This window comes from Mixophyes fleayi, chromosome 4 (genome assembly GCF_038048845.1).
Source record: "Mixophyes fleayi isolate aMixFle1 chromosome 4, aMixFle1.hap1, whole genome shotgun sequence".
Lineage (NCBI taxonomy): Eukaryota > Metazoa > Chordata > Amphibia > Anura > Limnodynastidae > Mixophyes > Mixophyes fleayi.
Genome location: NC_134405.1, coordinates 36,302,730 through 36,318,363, shown reverse-complemented (window position 1 = coordinate 36,318,363; position 15,634 = coordinate 36,302,730). Strand labels below are relative to the sequence as shown.

General features: G+C 38.5%; 1 protein-coding gene across 1 annotated transcript in view; it reads right to left on the bottom strand.

The window, feature by feature from the left end:
- The window catches only part of LOC142150615 (uncharacterized), a 39,768-nt gene that overhangs the window by 9,192 nt on the left and 14,942 nt on the right, over nt 1–15,634 (bottom strand). The gene's annotated exons all lie outside the window — the stretch shown is intronic.

Genomic DNA, 15,634 nt, shown 5'->3' with positions numbered 1-15,634 from the left:
TGCTAGAGGGAATCCTGCTCATTAATCCACCTGTTAAAAAAAATATATATATATTTTATACAAAAATTATATGAATGTAACATTTTCCCCTTGTTTGTAAGCTGTTAACAATGGATTGTACATAATTAAGAAATTGTGATTATTTTAGCTTGGAGTACATTCTGATTTCAGACATATATATAGTAAAAAGGAAAGATCAAAACAAAAAGGCGCCCATTAGTGTAGTAATTTCCAAATCAAAACTGACAACATCCCAAAATATTTTCAACAACACAATGTGAATCAGCCTCACACCAATGTGCATAACATGAATCAGGATTATCTGATTATCTCTGGAGAGATTCCAAAGCTCCTTCCTAAGGTGGACTCCAGACCAAAAGTTATACATTCAAATAGAAAAGGAATACAAATAGTGTAATATGTTCTGGATAACTGTAATCATAAGATAGAAGTGATACACAAACAATGGAAAAAACAAATCCTGTGTATCTGATTTATAAAAGATGAAATGGGGAATAAAACAGTTAAAATGAGATAATATTTGTATTAATAGCTGAACATTCACTCAATGAATCATTGTTCCCCTCTTTGATATTTAAATGAACATAAAAGTTTTAGTGCTGAATTAGTTTACCAAAGTGTTCGTGACGATATCCTCTATAATCCATAGTACAAATAGTGAATATATCAATATATATTATACTTTTGATACCACAGCACTGATAGAGAAAACTTGCACACATGACACCATAATAATGATAGAAGAATAATTCACAGTAGTGTACTCTTATAATTACATGTATGATTGTTAGATTTCAATACTAGCTATATTCATATTACTAAGACAAGAATACAAACAATTATAAATTAAAAAATCTGCAATCACTTGTGTATGGATCAGTACATTCTAATGCATAATATAGTTACCTTATTCCGTAGATTTCTCCTTCACTCTCTTTTCCTCATGCTCATTCTTACTGTTCCATCCTTCTAGCTCTTCAGCCACCAATTAACTAATACAAGCCTGATACAGCCTATTTATAGTCATTCCTCCCCATCTCTCTTCAATAGTTCCCGGGCTGACCAAAACTTATTCTTACACCAATTGTCTTCAGGTGAAATTTAAATCAGTCTCTCATAAAATTAAATTATTTGATCAGAGCAGCTTCAGTTTCTGGTGTATACCTCCTTGACTTGTAAATGAGGTATAAACATTGCTATGGTCACTTACTACAAAGGAAAACTGTAATTAAACCTTGGCAGGTGTAACATTTTGCTTTCTAATTAGATCACAGCAGTCTCTGACATCCTGTTATGTCAGCAAATGGACCTTTTGTTTAAGATTCTCCTATTGTCTAGGCAGAGAGAGCCACAATCTTTTCTTTTGTTCAGATTTAGCTAGTTTGAGGTGATTACTGACTCCGCACAAATGAGAAATACATCTCATGGAAACAATAATGTTTAAGAAACATAAGAAGTAATATTATTGTGAAATATATTAATATATAAGAATACTTGGTAATTAGGATATAGGACATACATTTATTAATAAGTCACTCAGGTGTTTACCTCCCGGAGACAGCAGCCAATTTATTGGTTAGAGGAGACCAGTGTCAGTATCTAGTCTCTGAACATTCGGAACGAGTGCTGCCAAGATGTGAAGAAGTAGCAATCATATTCTATATATTTCATACAATAACCCTGTACTAGCTGAACTGAATAAACAAAGAATCATACATGCATTTATGTTTAAGACAATGGCGAAATACGTTAAAATAAATATGGCCATATATTGTTTGAACGAATAACCTATAAAAATAGGTTATAACAATCTGAATGATTTAGAAACATGTGAATATTGAAGAAGAGATTCAGGAATTGATTATATGATATAGGGAAATAGTCCTAAGTATTATATATTCAATAGACACAAAAAATATGAAATCAGATCAAATCAATTCTTCCCTTTGGCATTTTTATATGGTTCACTATTCTTCTTTCTGATACACCTTCTTGACTATCAATTGTAAATTATGTTGCTGCTTTTAGACTAATTAATGTTCAGTGGGGGGATTGAACATTTTAATATTACCAAAAGAATTATATAAGTTTTATATTTTTATATTTCCCAGTATAAGAGTGGGCCTCTACATATAATAAACAGCACTTTCCTCCGCTTTGTATACATTAGTATGAAGATCAAGAAAGTAGCAGGGTAAGATCATACTGGTGGATACACTGAGGTTGGTTGGGTCCTGGACTTATAAGGAAGTGGAGGGTTTTAGAGATTCAAAGTAAGTTTTTAAGGTGGATGACAAAGGGGGTAAGTAATAAAATTGGAGGCTCCCAAGGAAAAGGAACTGAGGGCAAAATAGAATAGTTACAGCTTTGTTCAGCGAATTTTGACGGAACCTGTGCAAGTGTCCGATCTGCTCAGTAATATCACCTCACTGCTTCCAGAGAACTATAAATACAGCTGCATTAGTGTGAGAAGCAGCGGTACGTTTTATGTACTTCCGAAAGTACATAAAAATGAGAGTAGACCACCCGGCAGACCAATAGTTTCAGAAATTCACAATGGACTGTTTATGAGTGAACAGATATCTTGAATACTGTATGTGTTTAACATCTGATTAGAAATTCTCTTGTATAACTAAAAATGTATTCTTTTGTTGTTACAGAGGCCAAGGATTCCAGCTATGAATTAGTTTATTAAATACACTTTAAGTAGTTACAGTACATATGGTCATAGGTTCGTGTTGTAAGTTATATAACTATGATTTTGCAAGCATACTAGTGACTATAAATATAAATGCGTTTAGAATGATACTAAAATATTAATGAACAATTATATAATGTTTTTGGTAGATTATATCCAACAAATGAACAAATAGTCACGTGTGTGCAAGTGTGAAATTATAGATATAGACATACAGTGAGAGAATAATATTATAAAGTCATGTTTAGTCTTAAATTAACAAGCTTTTACTAACATATCTGATAAAAGCATTTTCCAAGATTTTAAATTGTTTTACTTAAAACTTATCTTATTATTAAGATTTTAGTCTACTGTCTATTTCAATGTTAATCAAGTGTATTTTCTCATGGGAAAATTTCCTTCCACACCAAAGTATTTAACATATGTTTGTGGATTCAACAAAAGGCTGTGCATATAGATTAAGTTACAAGGTATCTTTTGTTTTTGTTTGCTAACTTAATAAACATTAACCTATTCATTCTTTGTTCCCAAGAGAGCCAAACAGGGTGGGATCCAATGCCAAATGTTTATTTTTTTTACAGGAGACAAGCTGTTGATTTATTTGGTTTTAAAACAAGTAATTTAGATACTAGTTTGAAACATATAGTTCAAATTGTTATAATATACTGATTATATTTTATTAATGTTTTTTCTCTCACTTCATTTAGGATACACCAACAGGATTTAAGGACTATCACTTAGTTAATTTTAAGGTTTGAGCACACAGATTTAAGAAATTACAAATTGTGCAGAGATACAGTGTTTGTGATATGCCTGATACATATAAATATATGAGATGTATGAATGCAGTATACTAGTGTGATTTTAGAGATATATTGATAGAACTATTATCTGAACAAAGCATATGAGTGTGTTAATGATTAAAAGGAAAATACTAATTGAATATATATATATATATATGTTCAATTAGTATTTTATCAATATATATATATATATATATATATATATATTGCTATTTTATGAAAAAAACAGGTATAGTAAGATGGTGCAAACCAATTGAATATCACAGAAAATGTCCAAATTATGTTTATTTTTAGTTTTCTTCATCTGTTCTCTTTCCTTTCCCTTGAGTAAGTTCCGGATATATTTTAGAATGAACCTGCTTATAAAAATATTAAATAATTATAAATGTTTGATAATGACAGAACCTTTGGCTTATAATTAAATTGGGAGTTAAGAATGTTGTATTAACCTTCTGTGGTGTATAGGGGCACTCTAACAGCTCCACTGGGGTTTGATCTATATGGTTGAGTGAAATTTATTTTTAACCGCCCTACTGTGGGGACCTGGGGAATTCGATTTATCCACAGAGAGTGGATAAGGTAGGAACATATCTTTCTATACTTTTATTAAATCTAATATTGATAAACCAAATTCCTGATTTGAGAGTCTATCGGTGGTGCCTGAGTGTACCTAAAGGGACAGCGGTAATATTGGTTTAAATAGTCCTAATGTGATTGCTGTACACAGCATTAGTATGTATTGCATTGCATAGCGCATATGTACTTCCTGCATTGTGTATGTGTACTTCCAGTATTGATGCCACGTGTTTAAACAGTTGTGTTCATAGTCTGTTATATATGCATAGTATAATCACTTGGTAAAGCTTCTGAAAAGATATTACTATTGTTTGGGAAATGTATTTTCTGCGCAGAAAACTAAGGTCTATGTGTTTGTAAACTGTATGATTCTGAAGTGAAAGTTGATTTACTGTTGAAAAAGACAGGGATAATGGTTGCTGCCGGCAGGTATAGTGGCAGCAAGAGCTCTGTTTGAAAGGAGAACAGTTAAAGAGGCTTTTGAGACACACTCCCCAATAGTAATCGCAAAGCTTAGCGATAGCTAGTATCTCTAAGCGGTGTGATCGGACCGCATGGTTTATTGTGTAACCGTGATTGTGACTTGGGTGGAGCTGTGGGAGGAATTACGCTGGCAAGGCGGGTAAACGCTGATGCTACCAGTTCAGTAATATACTCAGCAGATTTGTTGAAGAGGCAGGGTATCGAGGAGCTGATATTCCTGTGGTTCACGTTGATATTTCTGTGTTAGGAGGTGAGTGGACGTAGCCTGTGAAGTCGTTTACGGGTAAAGTCTCTAGTAGGCTCTGTTTGAAAGGAGAACAGTTAATGAGGCCTGTGTTGCGTAGCGTTGAGAAATGGGTTATTTTCACAATGGGTGCTAAGCAAATGCTAGAGATGGTTGATGGTGTGCTGCCTAAAGAAGGACCGATTGGTTCGGCGAGGTTTCTTATGTTTAAGAAGTATGGTGCATACTGTCAAAGTCAGCAAATTGGATAAAGTCATTTCAATTAATATCGAGCAAACTTGATTGTCATTGTCTGAAATTATGCGTAGAGCACGCTACGGCGTGCAAGGGCGTATCCAGCCGCAACACGTGGCAATAACAGCTTTTACACCTTTTGTATACATTCGCACAAACACACACATTTGTAAATAGTACACATTAATCGTAGATGCAACACATAGTTATTTATGTCGAAATATAGTAGTATTTATGTGTAATATTATGAGTTTTATGCATATTAGTGATACATATGGTTCAGGTTAAAGGAAATGTGTCATGTCTGATATCATATTAATCCCCATGACCAGACATCAACAGCTGTCTGGTGCATTCGGCGAAGAGATCGCACATTGCATACTCTAGTTATTGATGTTAGGGAATAAACCTTTAATATGATGCTGACTATAAAATGCTAATAGACTAGTTGTAATTGGAGTCTGGGCGGGAAGAAAGGAGCACATCCCCTGGAGAGATAACCCCCCTTTTGGATTCTTTAGTTTAAACTAACCTATGATCTGCAACCCCATGGACCTTCCTGAAGCCTGGAACAATAGAAGCAAGCCATACCATCTGCTGTCACGGACACTAGGAGTCTTTACCCAGGAAATCACCAGATGGTGGCTTACCAGAGTAATATAGGTGGTAATAGGTACTCTAGTAGCAGGGTGACAACGGAACAGGAAGAACAGCAGATGGTGAGAGAATGCTCAGGAAAAGTCTATGACTAGCAGCACTGGTAATGAGTATATAACTGTACACGAGGAACCAGATGGACAAGGAAACGTGAGGGTAGTCAGTGGTCTGCGTATAGCAAGTTGTACCACTGCTATAGTGAGGAGGAATGTCCAGAGGTAACGAGGAGGCAGTGAGAGTCAGCGGTCTGCGTATAGCAAGTTGTACCGCTGTCTAGGTGAAGGAATGGAATCCAGGTGGAGGTAGATAACAGGGAAGTCAGCGGTCTGCGTATAGCAAGTTGTACCGCTGTCTAGGTGAAGGAATGGAATCCAGGTGGAGGTAGATAACAGGGAAGTCAGTGGTCTGCGGATAGCAAGTTGTACCACTGCTATGTGAGAGGATACTGGAAACTGGTGTCACAGGGAACAGGAATCAATGGTCTGCATCTAGCAAGTTGTACCACTGAAATATATATGTGAGGAGAGCACGAGGAGATGAATGCTATGCAGAGTATACATGGGCACACAGGACTTGATCCCACGATGATATCACAATACAAATAATAACAGAGCAGCACTGCTAAGGTATACAAAGTCACAATAACAATCCACGCAAATAGGAAACAAAGTCAATGGTAGCGATAGTCTCAGTGGATAAAGGACTCCGGAGGAGAACACAACTCAGTCCAGCTAGATATGCAATCACAAGCAAAGTCAATGAGAAGTATGCATACCGCGATTCAGGAGAGCAGGCTGTCATAGAGATGTGCAGGGATACCTGAACGGCTGTAGACCGGCAGGAGGAGAGACCACTGGAAGGTGGGAGCGGTAATCAAGTTGGTGCAGCGCACGGCAAGTAAACCAGCATGAATGAGGCAATACTCTGGAAGCAGTAGTAAAAGGAACTGGAACATGAAGAACACGGGAGAGTTGAGGCGGTCTGAACTCCAGTAGCAGAGATGGTAACAGCGGAGCGCTGACCCGATGAACACAGGAGAGTTGAGATGAACTGGAACTCCGTAGAGGCAATGGAGGCAGCGGATAGGAATCAGCTGGTGCAGACACGATGAACACAGGAGAGTTGAAGTGAGCCTGGAAACTCTGTAGAAACAACGAAGGCAGCGGATAGGAATCAGCTGGTGCAGATACGATGAACACAGGAGAGTTGAAGTGAGCCTGGAAACTCTGTAGAAACAACGGAGGCAGCGGATAGGAATCAGCTGGTGCAGACACGATGAACACAGGAGAGTTGAAGTGAGCCTGGAAACTCTGTAGAAACAACGGAGGCAGCGGATGGGAATCAGCTGGTGCAGACACGATGAACACAGGAGAGTTGAAGTGAGCCTGGAAACTCTGTAGAAACAACGGAGGCAGCGGATAGGAATCAGCTGGTGCAGACACGATGAACACAGGAGAGTTGAAGTGAGCCTGGAAACTCTGTAGAAACAACGGAGGCAGCGGATAGGAATCAGCTGGTGCAGACACGATGAACACAGGAGAGTTGAAGTGAGCCTGGAAACTCTGTAGAAACAACGGAGGCAGCGGATAGGAATCAGCTGGTGCAGACACGATGAACACAGGAGAGTTGAAGTGAGCCTGGAAACTCTGTAGAAACAACGGAGGCAGCGGATAGGAATCAGCTGGTGCAGACACGATGAACACAGGAGAGTTGAAGTGAGCCTGGAAACTCTGTAGAAACAACGGAGGCAGCGGATAGGAATCAGCTGGTGCAGATACGATGAACACAGGAGAGTTGTAGTGAGTCTGGAAACTCTGTAGACACAACGGAGGCAGTGGATAGGAATCAGCTGCTGCAGACACGAGGAACACAGGAGAGTTGAAGTGGTCTGGAAACCACAAAAGAATAACAGGAATCAGCTGAAGCTGAATACACGAGGAAACACAGGAACACCTTCAGAGGCTCATAGGAATGAGACTCCAAGATCAGGCAACGAGGTATTGACCTCAGGTGCTTTAAATAGGGAGTGTTGCCTGATCAGCCAATTAATGAAAAGGAACAGGTACTGAAGGCTTGAAAGGGCTGCACATGCGCAGACCCTCAGGATGGCGGACGGCCATGGTTCCTAAACACACGAGAAGCAGCACTCATAGTCCGGTGAGTGACATCTGCATTGTTTCACTGTATTTCTGTTTGCATATAAGCAGTAGCTCTCATCTAGTGTTCAGTCACATTGACCACAGACTTCAGACCTGAATGACTGTTCACTGGATCCAGAGCGCCTGCGTTAAGTAACGGCTGTGCTTATTATTATTTCGCCTGAATTATTCTGCTACTTTTTGAGAATAAATATTTGTGCGTTGGAAACACAAATCGAGATTCGACAATCGTTATTGGATAGCGACAAAACGTGCATAACAATACACAACGGCGTTTTGCGACAAATGGGTCAAGATGACCAAGGATTGTTTGAGACCTTTTCCAAAGATCGGTAGTTTTGATTCAGAGGTGTTTAATAATATTAGAGATAAGGTACGGTTGATTAAATCAACAAAAGTGAGAATTGAAAATGATGACTGTTTAAAACTGTGGCAACTTCAAGGGAGCATGTAGCAGGATAGCATGCAAAGCGAACGGTAGCGCAGCAAAATGAAGCGAGCGCAAGCAGGAAAGTTTAAAGCAAATTTAAAAAAAAGTTCACAAAAAAAAAATTGTGACTTAAACATAATTGCGTGTTTTAATTTTTGGCAGTATGCGTCCGACAATAGCCTTGTGCTTCACAGCCAAAGTGGCCGACCAGAGCAGAGGGGAGAAGCAGTGCACGGCTCAGCCCCAAAACTATGGTTGACCATCAGGAAGTTGGGACATCTGAGTTAAGTACACAAAGCATGGCTACAAGTAAAGAGGTTAACAGTAATTACAATAGTGAATAGTACAAAAATTGTAAATGCTAAAATATGTAGAATCAACTCATGCGAGTTGTAATTAGAGGTAAATTATTGTTTAGAAATATGGCCACATCTTGAAATCGAAACAAAATATAGTTGCGCCAGTGTTTAGTGCGTAAGGATTATTTACAAGTTAAACTGTTTATAAAACAGATTGTAGGGGAACTGTCATTATCAAATGTTCTAAATGAAAATCCACATATATAGTATGCGTGTCCTGGGAAAATGATATTAGTGTAATGTGTAAAGGAATAACGTGTATTATGAATTCTCATATTTTTTCTCTATTATATATAAATTTGAAATTCTTGTTTTGTTGTTTGTTTTTCTCCTCCCCAATAGATATTAGGAGAAAAATGGGGGGGTTTGAAAAGTTGTAATAAGAAGATGCTAAAATCTGCGATTTTTGGACGAATGACAAGACTCCAGCTTACCTTGCCAAAGTTTGACATCATGATGTCACAACAATGAAAGAAAATATTCTCTTAGACGTTTTTGACAGGGATAAGATATAGCTTAATTAGGAGTTGTTCAAATCTGCCTGGTGTCAGAAGCAAAATAAGGCAGACGTGTTTGTTTTATCTCTGCATAGTGGAATGAGTTTGAAGACATTTTGTCTCTTCTTCTATAATCAAATATTACTGTGAATCGTAAAAATGTATCTGTATTACCACAACTAAATTCAAAATTGTATTATATGTATATCTTTGAGTCAACAATAGTCAACAAAATGCACACAGACACATTCTGGACGATCTATATTTGTATTCGAAATTATTGAGTAGATATCTGATTGCATCTTTGTCACTTGTGATATTGCCCGCACAGATTACTGCCTTAGAATTTCTCATCATTTATGTAGGGTGTGGGATTTGTGAAAACGTATGTATATAGTACAGTATATTTTTATAGTCTAGTGGTATATATATATATATATATAAAGTAAAGGATTCATTATGTAGACCTGATCAGTAAAATGTTTTGCTGTATAATAGATTTAGAAAATGTTAAGTAGGTTGTCATATCTTGATGTTCTATTACAATTTAGTTCAGAAGGTTATCATTATGTCTTTACATGTGATTACATCCGGATTTATATAACATAGTACTGGATATATATTGTGAACAGTGTAAATTAGGCGAGGGATAAAAGTAAGATTGTTTAGAAGGGTTAAAGTTAGTTTTTTGTTTTAATACCTTAAGAAAAATGTATTGATTTAATTGTTTTAAGAAAGATAGCATGCACCTTAGTTTAATGAAGGACAAGGGAATTATGATCAATTATTGACTATATATATTAGGTACTGCTGTTAGAATTGAGCAAAGTAATGACTGAGCCAAGCTGTGGCCAGAGGGTTATCTTTTGGTTTTGCACAGCATCATAATCACTTTCAGACCTCTATCTAACTTTTCATTTTTTTTTTAAAACATTTTTGTTTGGGGAAGCAGCCACATGTAATGACATTTGAACTGTAACAATGAAGTGACTGTCAAATATTTGATTACCATAAGTCAAACAACTGAAAGAAAAAAAAGGGATTTTGAAGATCCTCTCCCCAGACTTGTGAACCACTGACTATTACAAGTAGAAATGTACTCTGTTTTGGTTGTGTAATAAAGCAATGGGAAGGATATTACCAGGTGTTAAAGACTGCTACCACATTACTGAACGTTGTGAAAAGAGACACTCTACAATTTGTAAGAAGAACACCAAGCCACCAAAAGACCAAGCAGAAGAGGGAGAAATACTTCCACAGCTTGAGAATGTGTTCCAGGAAGTGAAAGATTGATTGGTGCAAGAAAAGCGAATCAGTGAAGAAGCATTAGCCGTACATGGTGGCCACCACGTGTTTGTTTTCCTCCTCATTGATTTCTATATGTTCCAGCATCATCTATTTTCAACACAGAAAGTGGTTTTGATAGTGATTCTGAAAATGCTGTTAAGGTTTTAAAAAGGTAACAAGTGAAGTCCAGTTAATTTCTTTTGTTCTGTCCACAAATTTAAATGAAATTCATTAGTTTAGAGATTAGATTTGGGATGATATATTGAGCATATCTCACTGGTTGAACAGATGACCAAAATAAGAAATTGATCAAAAAGAAAATATGTCTGCATTGGGGAAACTTTTATTAGTGGTTCTAACTGATCTGTTCCTGAAATATGTAGTAATATATATAAAAAAGACAAAAACGGAAATTCATAGAATAATCAATGGTGAAATACATACTAGTAGAAACATCTGGTACAGGGAAAGGGTCATACTTAGGTTAGGACAAATTGGGTTAAGCACTACATGGTAAAATCAAGGGAAGAATGTTTTTATTATTATTTTTAATACACTTTTTAAAATTATTGTAGTTTTGGGTACTACAAGAGAGTGGACTGTTAAAGTTGTATAAATGATAAAAATAACATTTATTGTCAGCAACCTGATTTGCAATATTATTATATATTATTGTTATAATACATATTACTATTTTGAGGAATTGCTGGTAAAATACTGTGAAAAAGCTAGGAAGTACATCTTGTGCAAATATCTCTTTTAAGAAAGTAGATCCGTGAAGTTAATGCTGATTCATTGTAAACCATCCATGTGACCTCTGTGATGACATCATTTTGTAAACACACCCACCATTATAAAAGTTTTTAAGCTGTTCTGCAGCCAACAGAGGAAACACACTCTCTACCAAGAAATCATGGGTCTGCAGGCTGTATGGGAATTGAACTCTCTCTTTGGTAACTATGTAACTTAAGATCTAAAATGAAGTAAAATCTCTTTTTATTGCAAAATCTACAATTGGACTGGACAATATTGATTTATTCTGAAAATTAATTCAACACACTCTTGGGACTTCAAGTGTGATCTATTAAATCCCTCTCTGGTTCATATGCTGGCAGAGAAGGGTACAAGGAGGGTAACCAGCTTTTTTTCAATGCCTGATTGGTGCCACTAATCTTGTGGGGCTGATATGACATTTATTCTATGCCTGAGAACTTTTGCTAGTTGTGGCTCTGTGTTGTCTGGAGATAATGTTCAACTAAATAAATTTATCTTATTTTAAGATATGTGCAATTCAAAATACACAAGTAGGAAGGCAAATGCGCAGGTGTATCCTATTTTTACATTTGGCCTGCAACATTGCATTCAACTATAAATGAGACCCAATCGCTCTATAACCCCTATCCCATCTCAACCTTTTTGCTATATACAGTCTCTAGTATAGTGTATGTTATGCTTGTCTCTCCTGCAGCTCCAGACATCTTTGGTTGGCTGGCCGTGTTGGGTACTCTATTTCAGGTTGATCCCTACTGCTGCATCATCTTATACTTTAAACAGATTAGCATGATGAGCAATTTCAAGTTTCTGATGCAGAGGAGAAGGTCAGCTATAGACTGAAAGCTTTGAGTCGCTGGCTGACTGATGGGGGCGGGCCATACAGGTCATGTAAGTGCTGAATGCTTCATAAACAAATCAGTCACAACATTAAAACCACTGACAAGTGAATAACTTTGAGTATCTTGCTACAATTACAGCTGTCAAGGGGTGGGATATATTAGGCAGCAAGTGAACAGCCAGTTCTTGAAGTTCAAGTCTCGGAAGCAGGAAAATTGGGCAAGCGTAAGGATCTAAGCGACTTTGACGAGGGTCAAATTGTGATGACTATACGACTGAGTCAGAGCATCTCCAAAGCAGCAGGTTTTGTGGCATGTTCTCAAGTGAGAGGGACAGGGGAGAAGAAGGTGCAGGGAGACATGTGAGAGGGACAGGGGAGAAGAAGGTGCAGGGAGACAGGGAGAAGATGGTGCACTGAGACATGTGAGAGGGACAGGGGAGAATATGGTGCAGGGAGACATGTGAGAGGGACAGGGGAGTAGATGGTGCAGGGAGACATGTGAGAGGGACAGGGGAGAAGAAGGTGCAGGGAGACATGTGAGTGGGACAGGGGAGAAGAAGGTGCAGGGAGACATGTGAGTGGGACAGGGGAGAAGAAGGTGCAGAGGGATATGTGAGAGGGACAGAGGAGTAGATGGTGCAGGGAGATATGTGAGAGGGACAGGGGAGAAGATGGTGCAGGAAGACATGTGAGAGGGCAGGGGAGAAGAAGGTGCAGTGGTATATATGGGAGGGACAGGGGAGTAGATGGTGCAGGGAGACATGTGAGGACAGTGGAGAAAAAGGTGCAGGTAGACATGTGAGAGGGACAGGGGAGAAGAAGGTGCAGGGAGATATGTGAGAGGGACATGGGAGAAGATGGTGCAGGAAGACATGTGAGAGGGACAGGGAAGAAGAAGGTGCAGGGGGATATGTGAGAGGGAAAGGGGAGTAGATGGTGCAGGGAGACATGGGAGAAGAAGGTGCAGGGGGATATGTGGGAGGGACAGGGGAGAAGAAGGTGCAGGGAGACAGGGGAGAGGGACAGGGGAGAAGGTGCAGGGAGACAGGGGAGAGGGACAGGGGAGAAGATGGTGCGAGGAGAAATGTGAGAGGGACAGGGAGAAGAATGTGCAGGGAGACAGGGGAGAGGGACAGGGGAGAAGAATAGAAAAAATGTATTGCATTGCACCACCAGAAAACAACACTTGTGTCACCATCATCATCATCAGCAGCTATTTATATAGCGCCACTAATTCCGCAGCGCTGTACAGAGAACTCACTCACATCAGTCCCTGCCCCATTGAAGCTTACAATCTAAATTCCCTAACACACACACACCCATAGTGTGGTCAATTCACTGTGACCAAGTGGTTGAGAAATCATTTATCACCGATCTATTATCCAAAATACAGGGACTATGCTTTCTGAAGAAGGTTTCTCTCTATATTTTGGAGCATTTTTCCTTAAATATACTATATATTATAAATAGAAATGACCCCAGTCTTTCCAGTTACTACCCCTGACATTCCTCTTCTCATGAGAGTTGTCAAGCAGAGCTCCTCACATTAACTGAAGGAGACACTTTCTGATCATGTCTGTGTGCATGACCTTATCACCAAATAGCAATAATTATTTACAGTCTTCCTTTCTGATTTTTTTTATTATTATCTGTTTAATGGTTTTCCAGGTAAAAGAACCCATAACTGTACCTGTATTCATAATTATTAACTTGTACTCATGTGATCCTTCCTTCCATTCTTATTTCCTTCTGGTATTTTTGCAGAGTAAACCACTTTCCCAGAATTCCTCACATGAGATAGCACCAAAGTGTATTGCGACATGGGGACAGCTCATGTCCTGCTGACCCAGTGATTTGGTCAGCAACAAGCCTCCTTCGTATATATATCAGCTGGCAGTCTGTATCCGTAGTACTCAGGGCCTCTAATAGGACTCCAGCGGTGGTAATCATTTTTACGATTACCACCATAACGACACCGAGGACTCCTCCAATTAACTTTAACGTCAGTGCGACTTCTATCCCTTTTAATTTAAAGCGCTTTGACATTGTTTAAGTGTTTAAACATTTAACCAACATTGCCGCTTTAAATTAAAAGGGATAGAAGTCGCAATGATGTTAAAGTCTCCTGACGGACACCTCAGTAGTCGGAGTCACTTGCGGTCAGCATCCTTCGCCCATCGGACATCTTCAACATTGAGATGCAGGTAAGTCTGCTTTTCTTTAAATCATTTTTTTACAGATTTGGATTTTTATTGGAGTAGTCCTCGGTTTCAGAATATTCAACACCGATAACCCATACCCAACCTGACTCCAGGGCCACTGTGCATGTGCTTCTTATGGGCACCCCTTAGTCTTGGCTTATGGTGGTGACCATTCAGACCAGTAAGAAACTATTAGTTTTCACAGTCACTCTCCCCAGAATCAGGCTTTGATGGGACCGGAGGTGTGGCCAGAGCCCTATGCATCCTTACACAATCATTACCTCCCCTGATGGAAACCCATTGATAACCAACTAGTTACCTAGCTATACCTAATTTGATAATTGTATTTAAGTGTGTGTGTAGCTTACTTTAAACAAGAATCAGACAAAGTTTATTTAAAAAAAAATTTTTTAACAATATGCAGTGATGCAAATGAAATATTGCTAAAATTTTATTTATTAACAAAAACTGCTAGCACCCAGGGAACCACAAATATCTAGGTGCAGTCATTTTAACCAATTCTCCAAATATATCTGTAATAATAGCCATTGTTCTGGTTATGTTTGGGGCTTCCTGGGATCTTGTTTTGGGATTACTGCTCTATAGATCCAGTGGCAGGTGAAGAAAACCCCCGGATACATTTAATTTTTCTCAAAGAGGGAAAAATAATTCCTCTACGTGGAGTCAGTGAGGAATTATTGTTCCCTCTTTGAGAAAAATGAAATGTCTCCCGGGGTTTTCTTCACCTTCCAGAGCATACATTCTGATGAGATCAATCTTACTCACTAACGCTTACAATTTCATTCATCTATACAGAAGAGGGGAGGGAGCCCTGCTCGTAGGAGATCACAATCTAATGAGATGAATATTGCCGGTTAGGGCTTACAATATGATTCATCTATACAGAAGAGGGATGGGAGCCTATACAAATACAATGACATGTTTCTCACGTACCTCTACATTAGCAATGACAGAATAACATCCATATATTAGAACTGGATACATTATGATCGGGTCTAACAATGGTTGAAGCCTTGGCGTGGTGTTATGGCTCACCTGGAGGCTATCCATGTGCTAATTCAATCTGTATGTGTGTCTGGAACATCAATATGGTTCACTTGTACCCAGAGCTGGCTCACGCAGCAACGAATAGTCACTAGATTCAGGACAGACTCAGATGTAGGCAACTATGCATTGCCTGCAAAACAGCAAAGAACAAAAGCACTCAATATATAACAGAATTCACTTCTACCACTAAAAACACAACATTAAGGAAAAAATAACATCCAGAACTATAGTTGTATGCCTCCAACAGTGACCATGTGGCCTTTCGTACGTGGGCCAAACAATAATCTGGAGACGAGAACTGCAGA